A 22,992-nucleotide genomic window follows, 5' to 3' on the forward strand; every position below is an offset into this window, starting at 1 on the left:
CTCTCCTGTGAGGAGGCTGGGGATCCCAGGCAGGCCTCAGCTTGATCCCCACCCAGCGAGTGGTGTGATTTCATTCGAGCCCATGCAAGCAAATGTCACTGGTAAGACACATACTCAGACAGCTACGGTAAACCTGTTATGTTATTAATATAACGCCCTGGTAGAGTATGCAATTTAGCATTAAAAGAAAAATAAAAACAGAACAAACAAAATACTCGGCTGCTTAACATTACAAACATCTGCTTCAGCACTTCCCTAGCCTACTGAGCAGGCACTGCACTCGGCATGGGGATCCAGGGATGAGAAGTTCAACACCTGTTTCGATTCCAGAGTCCAGAAGAGAGGTGTGATTTTAAAATATTCTTTACATTATTTTAGCATAGAGTGTAATGCAAATTTATTTATTTTAAATGGACTAAAGGACATGGATTACGGTTCCTGATATTCCTCCTGGAGCAGGGAGTTAACGTTTGCAAAACCCCTACTGGATACACACAATCACTGGTTAATGTTGAAGCTGATAAAAAATCTCACTCCAGGTGCCTGGGCGGCTCAGTTGGTTAAGCGTCTGCCTTTGGCTCAGGTCATGATCCCGGGGTCCTAGGATTGAGCCCCTCGTCTGGCTGGGAGTCTGCTTCTCCCTCTCCCTCTGACCCTTCCCCCTGTTCATGCTCTCGCGCTCTCTTTCAAATGAATAAAAAAAAAAAAAAAAATCTTAAAAAACAAAACCCTTACTCCAGTGGGTAACTCCAGTTTTCTCTTCTCTCCTCAAATACAGAGGGTATGGTAATTCGCATAACAGATACCATAAATGACTACAGTAGTAGAAAAGATTGGTGTTCGGGATATGCGGCTTGGCTACAGGTAGCATAAAGGGGACCAGTGCTCCTACGTGAGCACATACACATGAATCTCATGAACCCTGTGGGGTATAGTCCTTGGAATGTACCCTAGGCCTCGGGATTCCTGCTGGTTCTGTGATTAGTTCCCTATAAGGGAATTTTGTTGTCTGATCCCAACTAGGTTAAACTGAATCCTCCAACCGGATTAGCACTTCTGCCTGGAATAAAACTTTCATAAAAGGTACCTGCCAGAGTTCCTAAAAGCATGGAGAGGAGGGACTTTATCCAGTTTGGAAAACAGTCTGTGAGACTATTTGTGTGTGTGCGGCAGAGCTCCGTCTGAGTTTTGCTTTCAGTCATGTGCCTTTTGGAAGCTAGGTTTTGGGGAGTAGATCTACCATGCTCACTTATCTGTAGCTTGCAAACATGAGCAGTATTTCTTAGAGGAACCTAACACTCAAACAACTGAATTGGCTCACGCTGGGTCACAACAGGGAAAGTCATGCAAAAGCATCCAGGACCGTGTGATAAACACAATAGTCTTACAAATGTACCCAGACAGCAAAGATGATGAATGCTCTCACGGGAACGGGTGTCAGAAAAGACTACGCAGACAAAGTGACAAATGAGCAGAATTTTGAAGGATAAAAATACAAGTTTTCCAGAGTAGGGGGAGATTCCCAATAAAGGGAGCAGAATATTTGCAAAAAGCAAGAACAAATATGGCACCCTGACAGAAATGCAAATGGGTAAACAGAGTTGGAAGAGGAAGTGTGCAGTGCAGAGCAGCTGGAGATGGGGCAGAAAAGACAGGCAGGGGCGGGGCAGAAAGGCTCTTACTGACTTGCTGAGCTTTGTTTTATAAGCCAGTGTAGCCAAATGTGTTCAGTAAGAATCACTTGGTGCACTTCTTAAAATGTAACACCCAACCCCTCCACTGAAATCATGATTTAGTAGGTATAGGATGAGACCTGGGATCTTGGAATTTTAAACAAGCACTCCAAAGGATTTTGATTAGCAAAGGGCCAAACTTTAAATAAAACAGTAGCAAAATAACCCAATTTCAATCTTACAAACACCACTCGGGCTACTGGTAGGGAACAGACGGGATGGCCTGGGATAAGAGATTACTGGCAGATGAGAGACAAGAGCCTGAATGGAGGGGAGTGGGACTGCTGGGGGCAGGACAGCTGAAGCAAAGTTAAGAATGTGAAACAGACAGATTTGATGGTGGTGAGAGAGAAGGAAGAACTCATTAAAAACAACAAACCAGGGCACTGACTGGCTCAGTCACAAGAGTGTGCAACTCTTAATCTCGGGGTCATGAGTTTGGGCACAACCACCACAACTTAAATATACCCACTATTGGTTCATTCAGCAAATATCTAGTCCACTGTTCTAGATCTTGGGGATACAATAATGAACAGAACAAAAAAGTGACTGCCTTTAGGCAATATATATTCTAGTAGGAAAAAGGACAAACTACATTAGCATTGAGTATAAAATATAGAATGTTAGAACATCAACGCTATGGGGGGGGGGAAACAACGGGAATGGGGAATACAATGCTGGGGCATAATTATCAATAGGGTTGTCAGCTTAACCTCATTGAGAAGCTGACATCTGAGAAAATGTTAAGAGATGAGGAAGTGAATGTTCCATGCACACTTTGTGCCTGACATGTCTGAGGAAAAGCAGGGTCAGTGTGGCTGGAAAGGAGAGCAAAGCAGGGGAGATTGGAAGATGAGATCAGAGAGGCAAGGGCTGGGGACACAAATCACGTAGGGTTTTAGGGACCACTAAAGATTAAGCAGGAGGGGAAGTCACTAGAGGGTTTTGAGTAGTCTGGCTGCCATGTAGAGCAAGGATCGGCAAACTGCAGCCAACCGCCCTTGGAAGTAATGTTTTGTTGGAACACTCGTTTACATTTTGCATGGCTGTTGTCATGTTACAACAGCAGATCTGAGAAGCCATGACAGAGACTCTGTGGTCCAGAAAGCCTAAAATGTTTACCATTTGGCCCTTGACAGAAAATGTTTGCCGACCCCTGATGTAGAAATTGGATTGAAGGCAAGCAGGAACGGAAGGCAGAAGGCTAGTTAGAAGGCTACTGCACTAAATCAGGTGAGGGACAATGACTGCTTGGGCCATAGCGGTAAGAAGCAATCTGGATGAATAAGCAGGATTTCCAGAAAGACTGGCATGGGGTATGAGAGGATGACTCTAAGATTCTGGCTTGAGAAGCTGGAAAAATGTAATTACTGTAAACAGATGAAGACAACAGGTGGTAGAGCCTGAGCATGGGGGGATGTAAGAGATCAGGGGTTCGGTTCTGAACATGTTCAGTTAGGGTACGTGCAAGGCACAGTTTCAGGAAGACAGTCCCTGCTCTTTAAGAACTTATATTCCAGTGCGACAGAAAGGAAAACATCATATTTCAACACGACCAACAATGAAAATGACCAGGCCAGGCACGGAGTATTATTCCATTGCAAGGGAAGTTAGGGTCAGTGAAAGCTTCTTGAAACATGGGTGTTTAGAGAAAAATGTGAATTAGCCAGGCAAAAGAAGTCAGGGAGAATGTTCCAGGAAAAGAAAAAGTCATAAACGAAGACAACAGACAGCACAGTGTGTGTGTGTGTGTGTGTGTGTGTGTGTGTGTGCATGTCCTGTGTGTAACCTGCAAGCAAGGGGGGAGCCTAAAGCACCAGGCAAGGGGTGTGACAGATGAGGCGGGGCAGATCCAACGCCACTCCCTGGAAGGTCAGTGTTCCTTGATATTTAACTTGGACTTTATCTCAAGGGTAACAGGGAGCCACTAAGAGTTTTGAGCAGAAGTGACATTATCAGCTCTTAAGTTTTCATTCACTTGAGCAGGTGACTCCGAGGCACATTTCTAAGCACAGCTATGAAGTCAGGAGTCTGCTTTTCTTATTGGAGCTGGTAAACCACAGCAATTTCCTTTTGTAGGTTACTCTCCAAAGGAATGATTGTGTTTTGTTCTTAATTTGATATTCTTGATGCAGAATCAATGCAACAATAACAAAAAGCTGATTTAAAAAAAATTTCCCAAAATGAACAAATGCACTCAAATGAAGTACTTGAGAGTGTCAACTTTGCCCTAGCCTTACTGCTTGGAGAGATATGCAATAATTGCTAAAATGCTTATTCCCGTTTAAGACTTAAATGGGCATAGAATCAGGACTCCTTCTTAGCTGAAAAGACTGGTCATACAAATCAGACCCTTAAGAAATCAATAACTCCAATAATTAACTGAATTTTTCAGTAATAACAATAACAGTAACAATACTAATACTGATACTCATAATAATGGCATAACTCCCTTTGTAGGCAGATAACCAAACACTTCTGAAAAGTGTCTGTCGTGTGAGCGACAGACATTCCAGTCACAGCCTTTGTAGGAGCACAGATTTATCTTACGGAACTCTAGTTTACAGAACTTGCATACGCGCAGCTCACTTCAGTCCGGCCACACCTCCACGAGTGCCTCAGGAAAGTCACTGTCTCCATTTCACCGGCAGTGCCGAAGCGCTTCCTCTGCCACGCCATCACACCACTGCACAGAAGGACAGTTACTGCAAGGGCCGGATCTGGTCCCAGAAAATAATGATGGCCCTGCTTCAAGTAACATGAAACTCTACTCTGCTTTTACCACTTTGAACGAGTTTAATATTCTTTGCTTTTTGCATCATTCTTAGAAAAGCTGCTCAATTACTTCTAAATCACCATACCTAAGACACCCTTGTGGTATTTATTTTCTGGGTTTTACCCCATCAGATTTTGGACCCCTATAGTACATGAAGCAGATCTTATTAATCTGTGCTGAACACAGGTGCTCAAATCTCTTTTGAGAAAATCAATTAATGATTAAGGGTAGAGAAAAAGGGGAGAATAACTTCAACCACTTTAATACGATTTATTATTTTTTCTTCTGGCATCAGATGTGCCAAGGGGCTTTCTCAGCAGTGCCCAGGGTGAGCACCCAAAGACCATCGTGAAAAGACATCATCTGCACTTTAATACAAAATACAAGCTGAGTTTTGCCATCTTATGCTAAAAGTTGACAGAAGTATTACTAGGTTATGAGAAATAAATGTGAAGTTCAACCACCTTCCAATTGCAGAAGATGACAAAAATAATAAACATACACACTGTACGTATGTGCATGTGTGCGTGTACACAAAGAGGCACAGTTACTAAATTCTGCCAACAGACTGGTTTTCCTTCAGTACCATATGGCTTTATTTTGGGTCTAGGCACAGCTTATTTTTAAGAATGTTCAAGTAGGGGAACGCCTGGCTGGCTCAGTCAGAGGAACATGGATGGGACTCTTGATCTTGGGTCATGAATTCAAGCCCTACATGGGGTGTAGGGAGTACCTAAATTAATTTTAAAAACCCCAAAAACAAAAAATTAAAAAAAAAAAAAAAAGAATGTTCAAGTAGGGGTGCGTGGCTGGCTCAGTCAGTAGAGCCTCTGATTCTTGATCTCAGCGTTGTCAGTTCAAGCCCTGGGTGTAAGGGTGTAAATAAGAATGTTCAAGTATACCTGTGGAATGATTTAGGAAAAGAATCTAATTAGAATACAAGATTTCCATAACAAGCATTAAGAAGTTAAGTTCTCTAAGCCTTCATACCTAGCGACTTTCAGGCACGTTGCCAGGAACCACCAACCTCTCAAGCCCCTGTTCCCACAGGCCACCAGAACAAGCATCCACGCCGCTCTGCTGCTTCTTCCTGGCTCTTCTGAGCCACCTGCTTCTTCCATCCACAGTCTCCCCACCGCCAAGGCTTAGTCCTGATGTCACAATGTTTACTGAATCCTCTAAATAACTCATCTAGCCTGCTCATCTGATCAACATTGTGCATCAGTCTACTAGAGGTAAAATTCTGCAGACAGTCATTCAATATGATGTCTAAATGTGCTGCTGATGAAAGAGGAAGTTGTGTTTTGGTTCTAGGTGGGGCCCAGTGACTCTAACCAAAGTGACCCATGGGCCATAAGATCAAAACTGAGGACCACTGCTATAAGGATAGGAATTTGAACAGAATGTTGTAAGAAGTCTTAAGTATTAAAGGTGAGGCACTATGGCATATAATTTGAGACCATTTTAAGCAAATTAATTATGAAGAACCAACCAGATACATTTAAAAGGGTCTTGAAGAAAAATCCTCCCATATTTGATTGATAAGATAGTGAGATGTGAGTTGAGCAAACCAATCGTTCGTTTCTCTTTGAATCCACATCTAGGCCTGTGTCAGCCTGGGAGGAGAGTCTACTGTCTTTAGCCCTTAGCCAATTAATCTACATTTTTATCAATGATTTTGAATGAAGAGCCGAAGGGGTTTATCGGTGTAACTTTTCTGAATAGAAGAGGTTTAGATAAGTGCACTTTACAGGAAAACCATCACCAAGGACTGAGGTATTAGTACACGCCAGTCACTGCACGAAGAACTCTACATTCGTTCTTCCACTTCATTCTCAAAATCCCTGCGAGGCAGGTATTATGCCCATTATGTGGAGTAAACTATATAAGGGGATAAGATGGTTTGGGAGAAAACATATCTTAAAAAAAACAAAACAAAACAAAAAACCTAGGAGTTCTGGCTGACCATAAATTTAAACTAGCCATTGTATTGCTAAAAATCTATGGCCACATTAAGCTACATTAAATAGTTCAACCAGATTCTGTATTTCTCAGGCCCTATTCATTTCTGGGGATACTTTAGAGAAAGTATTTTTTTAAAAATGGCCAAAGTGGTGAGGGCAATGTCCAGCAAGGAACAGTGGCAGGATGTGAACAGGTTTAGTCTGAGAAGACACATTCCCGGTGGACTGTAATCTCCGGAATACAGGGACCGAGTCAGATAAAAATAGCACCACATTTTACGTAGTGCTTTCCAGTTTGCAAAATGGCTTTTACCTTCCCCGAAGGCCGCACGAAATAAAGGAAGCACACTTAGATTAAGAAGACTGGGATCTGAAGCCAGACTGCCTGCACTCAAACTCCACCTTTGCCTCTTCCTTGCTGGGTCACTCTGGACAAATTATTTAACTTTTCTGTGCCTGACTTCCCTCGTCTGTAAAGTGAAAATAACAACGTATACCTGCGTGCCTAATGAACTAGTACACAAAAAAGTGCTTAAAAACACTGCCTGCTGCCCAGGCAGTGTTAATGGTAGCCTTGACTGATAGCTCTGGGGCACCGGTAAGTCCCAAGCCTCCAGAGCTGTGTCCTCATTCGAAAAATTAGGATTATCACTATCTACTCACAGGGCTATGAGTTCAACAAGACAACAAAGGAAAGTGTTCTGTAAATCTTGAAGGCTTTTTTCTTTCGTAAACACCTTCATCATAGTCTCTAAGACAGCCTACTACACACCAGGCATTATGCTAAGCATAATCTTCATTATCTCATTTAATCCTCACCACAACTATATAAAATGCCTACTTCTACTAGCCTCGCCTTACAGACAAGGAAACAGGGTTGGGATTGCAGAGCTAAGGGGTCAGCAGGACTGAGAACCCAGGTCTGCTGGACTACTCTGTAGCCCAGTTTAGAGCCTCCATGCTGTGTGGCTTTTCATACACATCCCTGCATTTACACATCTCGGCAGCTAATAACATGAGTGCTAGTAAAATGCCTCACATATATAAGATGCTCAATAAATGTTTCCTTGATCAAATAAATGAATGTTAGCTGTCTTCAACTCAGTACAACTGTTGTAAGGAAGGAGGAGCTGTAGAAAAGCCTCTGTCCCTGCTCCATTCGCCTGCCACCAAGTGCGGGGAGATCCTGCATTCCATCATCTGGGCCAGGTTTCTTTATTTCTAAGATAAGGAACTTGGACTATACAGTCTTCCAATCTGGTTTGAAGACTATACAGTTCCATCTGGCAACACTACTTTTTTGTTTAAAATATTTTATTTATTTATTTGAGAGAGCTAGCGAGAGAACACAAGCAGGGGGCAGAAGGAGAGCGAGAAGAGGACTCCCTGCTGAGCAGGGATCCTGATGCGGGGGCTTGATCCCTGGACTCCAGGATCATGACCCAAGCTGAAGGCAGACGCTTAACTGACTAAGCCACCCAGGCGCCGAGCCCCTACACCACCTCCCCTCCCGCCAGCCATATGGCAACACTTGTGACATAGCATTCTAAAAACTCTAGAATTTCAAAACTGGAAGGGACCATAAAGGTCTGGCCCAAACTCTTTAGACATGGGAATCCCAAAGGACAAAAATCTGGGTTTCCCAATTGATTTCCAAACCTACATTGCTTCTGTTATAATGACACATAGTAGACATTTCAAATAGGATTAAGAGAAATATAACTGGCATCACAAAGTCGAAAAATAATGGGTGTCAAACAGTACTTAGTAACTTTCATATTCTAAAACCTCACTTTATTAGTCAAAACACAGGTTTTATTGCTCAAAATAGCACCTCAAAGACACATTAAGATATTATTTTCTAATTTTGTGAATACCCAATTCTAATAAACAAACAGGGTAACCTCAGAATAAATTATTTTGATAATAAAAGCCTTGCAGTAGCCCTAATGAACTTTCAAAAAAAATTTTTTTTGAGAGAGAGAGTGCAATAGCAGGGTGGGGGGGTAGTGGGGCGGCAGGGAGGGGACAGAGGGAGAGTGAGAAAGAGAATCTCAAGCCGACTCCCCACTGAGTGGGGAGCCCAATGCAGCGTTCACCCCACAGCCCTGAGATCATGACCTGAGCCTAAATCAAGAGTCTGATGCTTAACCAACAGAGCCACCCGGGCACCCTAGCTTCTTCTTCTTCTTCTTTTTTAAAGCATTTATAGAAATACTGGGTAAGATTTTGAAACTATTGTTATGAAGGCTAAACAGAAGAACAAAAAATTTTTCATAATCTCTGGAGACACACTAAAATGCAAAAATTCACCTACTATTTTATATATTCAAGGATGGTATAAAGTCTTAAAAAAAGAGTACTGGGGCTAAATATAAAAAGTCACTATGACATGAAACTATAAAACATAAAACATTTCAAGAGAAAAAAATAAGAATTTAATTTAAAAACCAGGCAATTTCCACTACAACACTTAAGGTAAATGTTATTTAAGTTATATTATAAATTACTTATTAAGCATATTAAATAGAACAAATGGTGGCCTAGATCTGTCTGATTCACTATGCTCTCACCCACCATTAATCCATAACTTTAAGGCACAAAATGTGAAAATACAATGAGAAAACTATAAATGTTGTGGTGGTACAGACAGGGTAAACCAACATATAGTATAATGGTCAAGTATAGAAAGGTTTAAAGTTGTCCAGCCTGGATTCTATCTCAGCTCCACTACTTACTATCGCTATGTGAGCGTAACAACAGTATACACCCCAAAGGGATATTATGAGGGTTAAACACAGAATGCATATTGCACCTGGTACCCAGTAAACATCCAATAAATCTGAGCTCTTAGCATCACTGCCAGTATGCTTCTCCAACACTGACACAGGAGGATGTCATCTCTGCCCACGTGCTAAACATCGGCTTTGGTTTTCCCAGTACCCATTTCCCTCATCCTTGGGCAACTCTCACCTGTGGTCCTCAATCCTGCTTGGGTGAGGTTCACTGTCTACCCTCTGGGGTGAGCATGTCAAGCCTGGTCGGAGACTAGTTCAGAAATGGGTACGTGACCCAAGCCAACCGGAACCAGTGGGACTCAACTCCAGCATTTTATCTGGAGCCCCTGGTAAAGAGAAGCTCTCTTCCTATGTACATCCCTAGGATGTAAAGTTACAACTATTGGAGCCAACCTGCTGTCACACGAAGAAAGCTTGCAAGAGAATAACTAACAGAAAAGAAAAGCTGAGAGAGCAAGTTTTGATGATACTATTTGTGCCCTTGCTTCCAAGGTTGATCATTAGGATCTATAGTTATGGGGACCAATAAATTTCTTTTTTGGTTTGCTTAAGCCCATTTAAGGGGTTTTTCGTTTTGTTTTTGACATTTGCATCTGAGATCTAACAAATGTGGTACCAGTCACCTCCCAGAAGCTGGTGACCAAGGATGTAGTAGAGCTCTGCCATGAAGGGCATGGATTTGAAACCAGCAACATCTGGTTTCTAATCCTGGTTCTACCCCTCACTAAACACGTGAACCATGGGCAATTTGTTTAAGCCTACCTCCTCATCTGTGAAGTGGTTTCATACCTGCCTCAAAGGGTTCATAAGAGGGGTGCCTGGCTGGCTTAGTCAGAAGAGCATGCTACTCTTGATCTCCAGGTCGAGGGTTCAAGCCCCATGATGGATGTACATATTACTTAAAAATAAAATGAAGAAATAGGGGTGCCTGGGTAGCTCAGTCAGTTGAGCATCTGGCTCTTGGTTTCAACTCAGGTCATGATCTCAGGATCCTGGGATCAAGCCCTACATCAGGCTCTGTGCTCAGTGGGAAGTCTACCTAAGGAGTCTCTCCCTCTTCCTCTGTCCCTCCCCCCTACTCTCTGAAATAAACAGATCTTTAAACGAACAAACAAACAAACTTAAAAAAAAAACAGGTTGATGAGAGGATAAATGTGACAATGCCTATAAACTGCTCAGCCTTCACCTGACAGGGAGTAACAACTAATAGAAGCCATTACTATATCATTGATCTCAAATTGATCTTCATATCTGACCTGAGTCCCATGTCTGTATTTCCAGTGGTTTAGCCACTTCCACGTACATAGTCCCCTATCCTCAAATTCAACATTGCCAAATCTCATCCTAACCTATCTCCACACTGCCCCATCACCCCCTGCCCCTTCAAAAAAACACTCATTAGAGATCAATTCCTCACCAATTAATAAGAATGTGTTCCAAGTGGTCTCTACTTCCAGGATCCTAGGAGTCATTCTAGACTGATCCTTCTTCCCCGTTAGCCAATCTATCACTGCGTCCCACTAAATCTCTGTAGCTTGACAGGAAAGAATGTTCCTCTTCCCAGTGGATAAGAACAAGGGCAAGACGCCCCCAATTCCAGGATGTGTGATTTTCTCATTAGCTTTTCAAGGAGACCTCCCATCCTCTTACCCCCCTCCTTCTCCTCATCTTTCTCCTTGTGGCTTCATCTCTTTCCAGATCCAGGACAGATATCTTGCTAGCCCTCTGTATGTTTTCCTTCACCTCACCCTGCAAACTAGCAAATTTAAATGAATCCAATCTTTGTAGCTCCTACACCCCAGCCACAGAGCACCACTGCAGGCTTTCTCAGCCACAATTTCAGCCCCAACTTTTTAATTCACTAGGTGGAAATGTTCCCTATTTATCCGAGGTAATTAAGGCAACCAGGTAGAAACTTCCTCAGCTTCTTACTCCCAAGTCTCTCAATGCATCTAAATGTAAAAGCCCCATCATCTCACTTCCCTTAATCAGAATGGCTGGTGCGTATAAGATACACAGTGTGGTGATGGAATAAATAAAAGAGGTGTCCTTTCTCCTATGTCGGGCTAATCCTGTCTCCTACAGCGCTTCTGAAATGTTAACATGCATACACATCACCCGGGATCTTATTAAAAAATCCATATTCTGATTCAGGAGGTCTGAAGCTAGGGACTAAGATTCTGCAATTCACCCTAAAAAATAATGCTGCTGGTTTGAAGCATCATATAGAAAAGCAGGATCTAGATTCCATCCTGTTTCATCTCCTCAGAGACCTTTTGCTCCAAGTCAACACCTTTATTCCTGTATCTTCACATCTGCTTCTCTGCCAGCTGTTCCTCGCCCCAGCACTGAACATACCTGTCTCTTCTACTTTAAAACAAACCCTCCTTTGCTCCTCTATTAGCTGCCATCCAATGTTTTCAACTGCTTGGCTCCACAGTTTCTATGAAGAACAGTTTATGTCAGTGGTTCTCAAACTACCTTGGTTCACAGAGTAATTAATGTCTCAGCAATTTTTTCACAGCACCTCTAGGCCAAAAGAAATATCTATTAGTTCTCTTGATTAAGTAGTATGGGCCAAACCACTTGGCAGGTATGAAAGTCCTAACAATTCTGCACCTTGGGAGCCCTGCATAACTTTTCCAACCTTGGAATCAGGTTGGACACAACAGCCTCATTTCTAGTTTCACTATTTTTTTTTTTATCAGAACCAGCACTGAAAACCCAGCTTTCAAAGGTATGACATCAAGGAAAGGAATACAGTGATTTAAATACTGCACCATCCAAGAGATGTTGCTGTATTTCCCTTGAAACTTAAAAATATTCTGCAGCACCCTTGTGAGTTTGCTGCAGTGCGCTGGGGGGGCCTTAATGCACAATTAGAAAACTGTGGGTCTAGGCAATCCTCGGAATAGCAGCATTCCCACTGCTGGGGAGGTGGCTGGAAATGCAGAACCTGGAGACTTACCCCAGACTCACTGACTCACACTACTTTCACAAGATCTCCGAGTGACTAAGGCAGCACTCAAGTTTGAGAAGGCTGGTCTACAGTCCCTGCCTGCCATCTTCTCACTTCTAAGGTTCCTACTCAACTCACTGCTTTTGGAAGTCTCACAACTCCAAACTCACAAGTTTGGGAAAAGTCCCGAATTATACCCTCCCCTCTTTTTAATAAAAACAATACATGTCTTCCAGTTCCAATCCTAATGAAGCCTCTCTGCTGTGTTTGATACTACTGATCTTCCTGTACCTCTATTCTTCCTCGGTTTCTAAAACAGTCTTCTGATTTTCTTCTGGTTACTACCTGCCCCCCCTTCTCTACCGATGAAGAGTTTTGGTTCCCCTAAGGCTTCTGTGATTAGCATTACTCTTGCTATGTAAAACTCTTCCCTCAGGGGACTGCACTCGGTCCTGTGGTTTTAGCCACTATCTATATGCCAACCACCACAGTCCAGATGGCTCTCTGGAGTCTTAGACCTCTAACACCAATCTCTACTTGTATGTACAGTACACAGGCAAAGTGAGTTCAACTATGCCAAAACACCTTACCTGTCTGTCTTCCCTGGCCTTCAGGTGGCTCTTCTTCATATACCCTTTTCTTTCCCTTCTCCATGTCCCTTCCCCCACACAATCAATCAAACCAAACATCCTTGCTTGGTCTTCATCTGTCTGAATCTCTCCATCTTTGTTAACTCTATCTTAAAAGAGGTCCTTATCTTTTGCTTGGATTCCTGTAACAGCCTCCTAACTCGTCTCCCTGCCTCCAGGGTGGCCAGGTCCTGTCCAAACCTTTCTCTGTGCACCCCCAGGTTAGCTTTCTAAAATTAAAATCTGGTGTCACCGCCTCCCTCTCAATCCTTCAATGGCTCCAACACCTAGCAGCAATTTTCCAACCTTTCCAACAAGCTGCCGAAAAGTCTGTAGATAGAGATCTAAGAAGCTCACCACAAACAAGATACTTCTTGCAAGGCTCAGTTTCATCTTAAATAGTCCTTTCAATTTCACATTCTAGTTCATGGGTAGCTACTATTAAATTACTTACCAATTAAAACTACTTAACTTTTCCCACATGATAATGGAGTAAAACTGACACTCAAGGAAGATACACTGGTTACCTGTGGTTTCAAATATCCTTTGGCACAATGCCACTAGGCCAGGGGTTGGCAAACTACAGTCGGCAAGCCAAATGTGGCCCCTCACCTGTTTTTGTAAATAAAATTTTACTGGAACACAGCCAAGTTCAGTAATTTATGTATCATCTATAGCTCTTTTCAAAGTACAACAGCAGAGCTGAGAGGTGCAACAGAGATCACATAGCTCACAAAGCCTAAAAATACTTACTATCTGGCCCTTTGGGAAAGTCTACAGATCCCTGCATTTGACCATGAGGACTGTTAAGGCTAGGACTGTGTTTTACTTGTTTTTATGTCCCAGCACAGGTCTGGAGAAAGTACTAAAAATATTTAACTTAAGGAATTAGAATAGCGCCAGGAAGACTTCCAAGACCCCATAAGGGATGTGCCCACCAAGCTGATATAGAATGCCTCCAAGCCCTAAGGAAGACATACAGGACCAGAGATGTTCCTTCATTACCCAGTGAACTCTGAAAGGCTGAGATGAGGCAGGGAAAATAGTATTCTACTCTGTGGAGGTCAAAACACATTCTAAAGAAATTGATAGGCCCATCAGACCTAAAGCCTCCTTCTCAAAGAACTTCCATATAGCACCATATCACTAACATGAACGTCTGGTGGAATCTAAGAGTTAGGAGCTATCACTCAGAGCAGCTGCTATGAGAACTAGTCTTTCTGGAGCCTGTGCAATTTCATCACATTTCACTTAAAACCAAATTGTTTTAGTGAAGGGTAAGAAAGTGGGGCACTACACTTTGGAAAACAGTGTGGAGGTCCCTTAAAAAGTTAAAAATAGAGCTACCCTATGACCCAGCCATTGCACTACTGGGTATTTACCCCAAAAATACAGACGTAGTGAAGAGAAGGGCCATATGCACCCCAATGTTCATAGCAGCATTGTTCACAATAGCTAAATTGTGGAAGGAGCCGAGATGCCCTTCAACAGATGACTGGATTAAGAAGATGTGGTCCATATATACAATGGAATATTACTCAGCCATCAGAAAGAACGATTACCCAACATTTGCAGCAACATGGACGGGACTGGAGGAGATTATGCTAAGTGAAATAAGTCAAGCAGAGAAAGACAATTAGCATATGGTTTCACTTCATTTATGGAACATAAGAAATAGCAGGAAGATCGGGAGAAGAAGGAAGGGAAGAATGAAGGGGGGGTAAACAGAAGGGGGAGTGAACCATGAGACACTATGGACTCTGGGAAACAAACTGAGGGCTTCAGAGGGGAGGGGGGTGGGGGATTGGGATAGGCCGGTGATAGGTATTAAGGAGAGCACATATTGCATGGAGCACTGGGTGTTATATGCATCATGGAACACTACATCAAAAACTAAGGATGTACAGTATGGTGACTAACATAATAAAAAAATATTATTTAAAAAAACACACAAAAAACATTAAAAAAAAAAAGTGTGGCACTAGGAAGACTGTCTTACCTTGCAATCAATATTAAAAAAGAGAATCATTTGAAGAAATACTGCACAGAGTGGTCATTAGGGAGGGAAGGAAATACATTAAGATACACAGAGTGCTTACTATAGCACCTTGACCAACAAAAGAACCATGAGATGCCCTACTAAAACATGGCACGTCCTAGGAACAGGAGGTAGTTCCATTTGCTAAAATAAAGAATGTGGGGCGCTTGGATGGCTCAGTTGGTTAAGCCTCTGCCTTTGGCTCAGGTCATGATCTCAGGGTCCTGGGACTGAGTCCCTTGTCCCTTTGTCCGCCCCACTCATGTGCGCGCGCGCTCTCTCTCCTCTAATAAATAAACAAAATCTTTAAAAAAATAAAAATAAAGAATGCATGATGAGGAGCACAGTAAAATAAAGGGAAATCAAGGGCACGTAATAGGAGATCTTACATACTCTGTGCTAAAGAATTCGGGCTTCATTTTCAAGCTATTGAATGCCTGAAGTCGTGTAAGCAAGCACAGATAACAATCTGAGCTGTCATTTAGAACAAGAGTCAGCAAACTCTGGCCGGTGGGCCAAATGTGGCCCACCACCTGTTTTCTAAAATAAAGTTTTACTGAAATACAGCCGCATTCATTCACTTACATATTGTCTAAGGCTGCTTTCCCAATACGACAGCAGAGCTGAGTAGTTGCAACAAAAACTATATGGACCACAAAGCCTAAAATACCTATTTATTTAGCCCTTTGGGAGAAAAGCTGCTGATCTCTCACTTTAGAAACAGGACTCTGATAAGGGAAAAATGAATGCAAAAAAAAAAAAAAAACAGATTAGGAAGGACAAGGAATAATGGAGGTAGGGAGATGACACTCGTGGCCACTGGGAAAAAACTCACAAACAAGGTAATGAAGGTCTAAATACAGTAGTGAGAAGTGCAGGCGAAATACAGGCTGCATCTCGGTGTAGGTGAGAACGGAACCTGCACTGAGAGGAACCAGAGCCTGACTGAACAGGAGCACAAATCAACTCAAGGCTTAGTAGTACCGTGACAGGGAGGACGTCAAGAACATGAATTGGAAAATGGAACACGGGATAAAGTTTCAGAGGGAAGATGACAGAGGATTAGTTGAGATCAGGTATGAAAACCCTAAGATGGTAGGTCTTAGTGAAGACCTACAGAAAGCACACCTTCATGGTGCAAGAAGGAAATCCAAGAGAAACAGCATTAAGGGGCTACAGTTCTGTGATGAGACCTGAAGTAAACTGGGTGAGAGCGAGGGGATAAGACAAGCTGGAGATGGCAGCGGGAGCAGCAGACCCTCTATTAGGTTCTGGGTTTGCTCTCCTCCTCCCAACAATCCTGCGGTACAGGAATCATCCCAGTTTTACAGACCAGAAACCTGAGCTCGGAAAGGATTCAGGTTAAGTTCTGAGGTCTCACGGCTAATATGTGGCAGGTGTGTAACTGAAACCCGGGTCTACCTGAAGGCTTGGAAGGCACACGTCACATTATCAGAGAGGTTAAGGAATAAATACGTGATGAACAAGTAAAAGCAGATGGTATCACCTACTTGTAGAAGCCATGGGGGAAAAGGTGAGAGAATATCAATTTATGAGATTAATACAATCAAGAAAATGTAAACCAGTTGTTTTCGTTAATAACAGAACTTTTTTCTTTGCCAAGTTTTTCGCTATTAAGAGGTGTTTAGAATAGTTATTCAACAAATCTCCTTTGGGCATCTGATGTATCAGACATAACATTTAAGATCCCTTATCAACTAAGAATATGTTCTATGCCAGCTTTCTCAGACCCAAGTGTGAATTAGAAGCTCCATGAAGTTCTAAGAAGTTGTCTGGCTTTCACCCTGGATCAAAATGTCTGATTGAGAAGCTCTACAGAGGGCCCCGGACACAAGTGTGATTCTGATGTGAAACTTACACGCCTGGAGGACCCTTGGCACACACTGCCTATTTGAAGACAGGATCGTGGTAAGTGTCCGAGGTTAATACGAACTTACTACTTGATCGATTCTCTTTATGATTTACATGGAAAAACCAGCTCAAAGAACTGTACACTGTATTTGTATACTATCAAAAGAATGTTCCTTTAAGTGAATGGTTGGTATTTTTCTTGAGTATGAGTTTGTCTATGTTGAAATTAAACAACATTCCAATGGTGCATTTCTGAAATTATTTCAGTTAGGAAGGAGAAAGACTCACTTGATAAATTCTTGGCTTCTCGCCAACTTTTTAAAATTAAGAAATTTCTGTCATGCAGGGAGCAAGATCAAGTAGGAGACCTGAAAATAAATACAGCACCCTCAAAACATGCACAAAGAGAACCTCCTTCACGTGTCTTCCCAGCGCAAGCTCTGCAATCCCACTATCCTGATTTGGGCCCTCACTCTGTGACTTTCTAGTGTGATCTGAAACAAGTTTAAAAACAAACTAGCAACTTTCTGTGTCTCAGTTTCCTCAACCGAAAAATGAGGAAAACAAGCACCTATACCTTAATATGGTTGTTGGGAGAATTAAACAAGATAATCTTGGTAGAAAAAGTACTAATAATTGTGGTTGGTCCATAAGCATTTGGTAATGTTGACCATATAAGTATATAAAAATCTTCTCTAACCCATCACTTCTACCTCTGGAAATTTCTCCTATAAAAACTAGTTATCTTCAAGGGCGTCTAAGGCAGAATTACAAAAAAGCAAAAAGCCAGAAAGAACACAAACTTCTACCACAAAGAGCTAGTTAAATAATTTATGGTACGATCTTTTACTTAGCACAATGTTTCTGAGATTCATCCGTGTTATTGCCCCAAAAAGTACAGTTCGTTTCATTCTATGGCTGAACAGGACCCCACTGCATCATGTACCACATCTTATTTATCTAGTTACCAGATGATGGAACCTTGGGTTGTTTCCTATTTTTGACTATAATGACTACTACTACTCAAGTCTTTGTGTGGACAGGTTTTTATTTCTCTTGGTAGATACAGAGGAGTGAATGCTAAGATACTCAGGGTCACATGATGAATCTATATTTAACTTTTTGAGAAATGGCTGACCTGTTTTCCGAAGTGGCCGTACCATTTTACATTCCCGCAAGTAATGAATGTATCAGTATATAAGGATTCCAGTTGCACTACATCCTTACCAAAATTTGGTATTGTATTTAAAATCTAGCCATTTTAATGTACAGTATGTACATTAAAGTAGTGTATGTACAGTAGTATCTCATTGTGCTTTTAATTTTCACATCCCTAACAACCAATAATGCTGAGAATCTTTTCACATACTTGGTCATTTATATACCTTCTTTTGTGAAATATCTGTTCAAATTTTTTGCCCCTTTTCTCTTAGGATGTTTCACATCTTATTACTGAGTTGTAAGAATTATTTATACTTCTCTCCCTCTCTCACTCACCACTCTGAGGGAAGCCAGCTGCCATACTGTGAAATTCTGTCGTGTTTCCTACCCTATTAAAGGTCAAGGAAAGGAGAAAGTCCTCCAGCTAACAGCCAGTGAGGAACTATGGCTTTCAGTCCAACAGTCTGCAAGGATCTGGGTCCTACCTACCACCAAGGAGGAAAAGAAAGAGACAGACACATTTATGGGAGAATGGAAAACAGTGTGATTTTTCTCCATCAGTTCTTTGTTGTCACGTAAGTGAGCCATCACTGACCTATCTACCTCCATGACTCCAACATCCGATGAATCACCCTGACCACCGAACTTTGCCTTTAAAAATATTTTCTAATGAACGATAACAGAAGCTAAGTGACAAAAACTTAGAGCAAATTATAAAGAAGAAAAAATTAGCCATAACACCGCAACCCAGAGAGAAAAAAGGAATATCAAGACATTAACAGTGGTTACTTCTTTCCTCTTTTATCTCCATATATGTAGATAATACAGGTTTATAGATAAAAAAAATTTACACATTCCAGATACAAGTCTTTTGTCAGATATATGTTTTGTAAATATTTTGTCCCCAAAGGAGATAAAATATCATCTTTTTTTAAGTGGTGTTTTTCTATAAGCAAAAAATGACTTTAATGTTTAGAGTCCAATTTGTCGGTCTTTTTCTTTTATGGTTCATCTTTTTGTTTTGTCCTGAAAAATCTCTGCCCATCTCAAGGTCACAAAGATTTTCTTCTACGTTTTCTTTGAAAATTTTTATGGCTTTAGGTCTTACATTTAGGTCAATGATCCATTCTGAACTTGGTTTTGTGTATGGAGTGAGGAAGGGTCATGTTTATTTTTCCAGACAGATATCCACGTATTCCAACACCATTTATGAAAACAAAACAAAACTATCCTTCATTGAATTACCTTAGTATCTTTGTAAAAAAATAACAAAAAATATCAATTAATGTTTTGAATATGGGTCTATTTCTGGACTCTTAATCCTGTCCATTGACCTAGATGTCTACATCTATTTCTTATTTGACTCATAGATGATTTAGGAATGTGTTGTTAAATTGTCATAGATGTGGGATTTGCAAGATTTCTATTATTTATTTACAATTTAGTGGTCCAAGAATATACTCTGAATGACTTCAATCCTTTCAAATTTATTGAGACTTGTTTTATGGCTAAGCATATGGTCAATTCCGGTGATGTTCCAGGTGTGCTTCCAAAGAACGTGTTTTATTAGGTCATTTCAAGGGGTGTTCAACAGATGTCAATTAGGTCAAGTTAGCTGACATTGCTCAAGTCTTCTATGCCCTTACTGATTTTCTTCTACTTGGTTAGAACAATGACTAGAAAGAAGTACTGAAATCATCACCTGTAATTTTTAATTTGTCTATTGCTTTTCTATTCTGTCAAGTTTTTGCTTCATGTATTTTGAAGCATTATATTATTTTTATAATCAGAAATGTATAAAGTCACAAACAAAGCAGCAATTGCTTTTTCATTTGTAAGATTTTTACAGTTCAGATATATATACAATTCCCAAGTTGAAAAGACAGCAATCAGGGTGCCTGGGTGGCTCAGCTGGTTAAGAGTCAGACTCTTGATTTCAGCTCAGGTCGTGATCTCAGGGTCACGAGATCGAGCCCCACATTGCGCTCCATGCTCAAGAGGGAGTCTGCATGAGGATTCTCTCTCTCTCTCCCTCTGTCCCTGTTCCTCCGGCCCCATCCCTACATGCTCGCATGCATGTCAGCACTCACTCTCTCTCCCTCTCTCAAGTTAAAAAAAAAAAAAAAAGATAGTAATCACTAAAATTACCAAGTATTTAAGCTATATTAAATTATTAAACTATTGTATAATTCTTCTATATAATATCTAGATAAATATATTTCTGTAAGAAAAATTCAGTTATGGACACATGCAGTTTAACTTCACTCGCCCTTCCATTCCTTCTCAATACACGGCTTGAACTCAGACCCTGAGATCAAGACCCGAGTTGAGATCAAGAGTCGAACGCTTAATGGACTGAGCCACCCAGGAGCCCTTCCATTCCTTATTTTCAAATAAGCTTTATTTTCTTTGTAAATGACTAAAATGATCTTATCCAGTGTCGACATAAAAAAGCTACATACTGGGACACCTGGGTGGCTTAGTCAGTTAAATGTCTGCCTTCGGCTCAGGTCATGATCCCAGGGTCCTGTGATCGAGTCCCGCATCGGGCTCCTTGCTCAATGGGGAGCCTGCTTCTCCCCCTGCCTGCTCTGCCTGCATCTCTCCCTACTTGTGCTCTCTCTGACAAATAGATAAATAAAATCTTAAAAAAAAAAAAAAAAGCTACATACTATAATATGTAGAGTTGACATCTCAACAGTTTCATGTTTCCACTGTTAACAATGTTAAGAACAATTAATTTTAGGAAAAAAATGTGGAACCTACAAGCAATTTCTTTTTTTTCTTTTTTTAAAAGATTTTATTTATTGGGGCGCCTGGGTGGCTCAGTTGTTAAGCGTCTGCCTTCGGCTCAGGGCATGATCCCGGCATTCTGGGATCGGGCCCCACATCAGGCTCCTCCGCTGGGAGCCTGCTTCTTCCTCTCCCACTCCCCCTGCTTGTGTTCCCTCTCTCGCTGGCTGTCTCTCTCTCTCTGTCAAATAAATAAATAAAATCTTTACTTTTTTTTTTTTTTAAATATGAGTTCACGCATATGTGGAATTTAAGAAAACACATGAGCTAAGGGAAAAAAATAGGAAAAAATTAAGGGGGGTGGGGGAGAGAGAGAAACCAAGAAACAGACTCTTTAAAAAAAAAAAAAAAAGATTTTATTTATTTATTTGACAGAGAGAGAGACAGCCAGTGAGAGAGGGAACACAAGCAGGGGGAGTGGGAGAGGAAGAAGCAGGCTCCCAATGGAGGAGCCTGATGTGGGGCTCGATCCCAGAATGCCAGGATCACGCCCTGAGCCGAAGGCAGACGCCTGACGACTGAGCCGCCCAGGCGCCCGACAAGCAATTTCTTAAATCAAGGGCAACACAGGCTTCCTAAAATGCATTTTTCACTATGAGTACAATTATCATGAGTCAAATTCAATAGCACAGACACCTAAGTAATTCTATGAATTGATGACCAACTACAAGATGATGATATATCAAAGGTAAAGGTAAAATTTCAGCCACAAAGCATGGCTGAAAAATAGCTAACGCCAAAAACTCCCCATCATTTTAGGGAAGCAAGAATTAACTTTCAGGATTTTAAAAGCCTCCTATTAGGTTACAGACTGTGTGGTAAATAAAAGAAATACTAAGTAATACCAGCAAATTATGAAATAATCTAATCTATGTGTACATCAATTAAAACTATATTGCATGAAATCTAATCCAATCGTTTAATAGGCACTAGCTTATTTATATGCACTACTAGCTTTTAAAATTAACGCCTAAGAGTTTAAATTTTTAAAATGCACCTTAAATAATTAAATTAATAATAAATAAAATATTCACTGCCATCTGACTTCATTCTGCTAAGAGGATATGGGGGTGGTGAAGGAGGGTAAAAGCAGGGTGGGAGTGGAGAAGAGGGGACAAGAGAGAAATCCTTTGATCAAGGAATGCCCGTCTGTTATTTCATGACCCATGGTGTAACACAACAATCTGAAATTCAGTGCAAGACGCCCTTATCAACTGACCATTTCTTTTTTTCACAGTGCCAAGGCTATGTGCCAACTGCTTAGTCAACAACAGATTTGTTTTAATATTAAAAATAAGGCTCTGTAAATGTTGTTGGGAAAACTGGACATTCTTTCATGCAAAAGAATGAAACTGGATGACTTTCTCAAACCCTACGCAAAAATAAACTCAAAATGGATTAACGATCTAAATGTGAGACCTGAAACCATTAAAATCCTAGAAGAGAGGACAGGCAGTAATTTCTCTGACACTGGCCATAGCAGTATTTTTCTACATATGTCTCCTGAGGCAAGGGAAACAAAAGCAAAAATAAACTACCGGGACTACATCAAAAGAAGAAACTTCTGCAAAGCAAAGCAAACAATCAACAAAACTAAAAGACAACCTACTGAATGGGAGACGGTATTTGCAAATTACACATTTGATAAAGGGTTAGTATCTAAAATACATAAAGAACTCATATAACTCAACTCCAAAAACAACCCCCCAAGTAATCCAATTAAAAAATTGGACAAAGATGTGAACAGACACTTCTTCAAAGAAGGCATTCAAATGGCCAACAGACATGTGAAAAGATGCCCAACATCATTCATCATCAGGGAAATGCAAATCAAAACTCAAACGAGATATAACTTCACACCTGTCAGAATGGCTAAAACAAAAACACAAGAAACAAGTGCTGGCAGGGATGCAGAGTAAAAGGAACCCTCATGCACTGTTGATGGACATACAACCTGGTGCAGTCAAAACTAAAAAGAGAATTACCATTATGATCCAATAATTCCACTACTGGGTATTTACCCAAAGAATACCAAAAAACAAAACAAAACAAAAAACAAAAAAAACATTTAATTCAAAAAGATATATGCACCCTGGGGCGCCTGGGTGGCTCAGTCAGTGAAGTGTCTGCCTTCAGCTCAGGTCATGATCCTGGAGTCTCGGGCTTGAGCCCCACGTCAGGCTCCCTGTTCTGTGGGGAGTCTGCTTCTCCCTCTGCCCCTTCTCCCACTCATGCTCTCTCTCTGCCTCACTCTCTCTCAAATAAATAA

At 41.2% G+C, this 22,992-nt stretch overlaps 1 protein-coding gene and 1 non-coding gene across 4 annotated transcripts in view; both read right to left on the reverse strand.

Moving 5' to 3' along the window:
• EGLN1 (egl-9 family hypoxia inducible factor 1) overlaps window positions 1-22,992 on the reverse strand; it is a 57,548-nt gene that overhangs the window by 18,568 nt on the left and 15,988 nt on the right. The window lies entirely within an intron of this gene.
• LOC121101322 lies at window positions 4,792-4,877 on the reverse strand. The gene has a single exon (XR_005833325.1). It is a non-coding gene; the product is annotated as a small nucleolar RNA SNORD35 (small nucleolar RNA).

Source organism: Ursus maritimus, unplaced genomic scaffold, assembly GCF_017311325.1.
Source record: "Ursus maritimus isolate PB19 unplaced genomic scaffold, ASM1731132v1 scaffold_7, whole genome shotgun sequence".
NCBI lineage: Eukaryota > Metazoa > Chordata > Mammalia > Carnivora > Ursidae > Ursus > Ursus maritimus.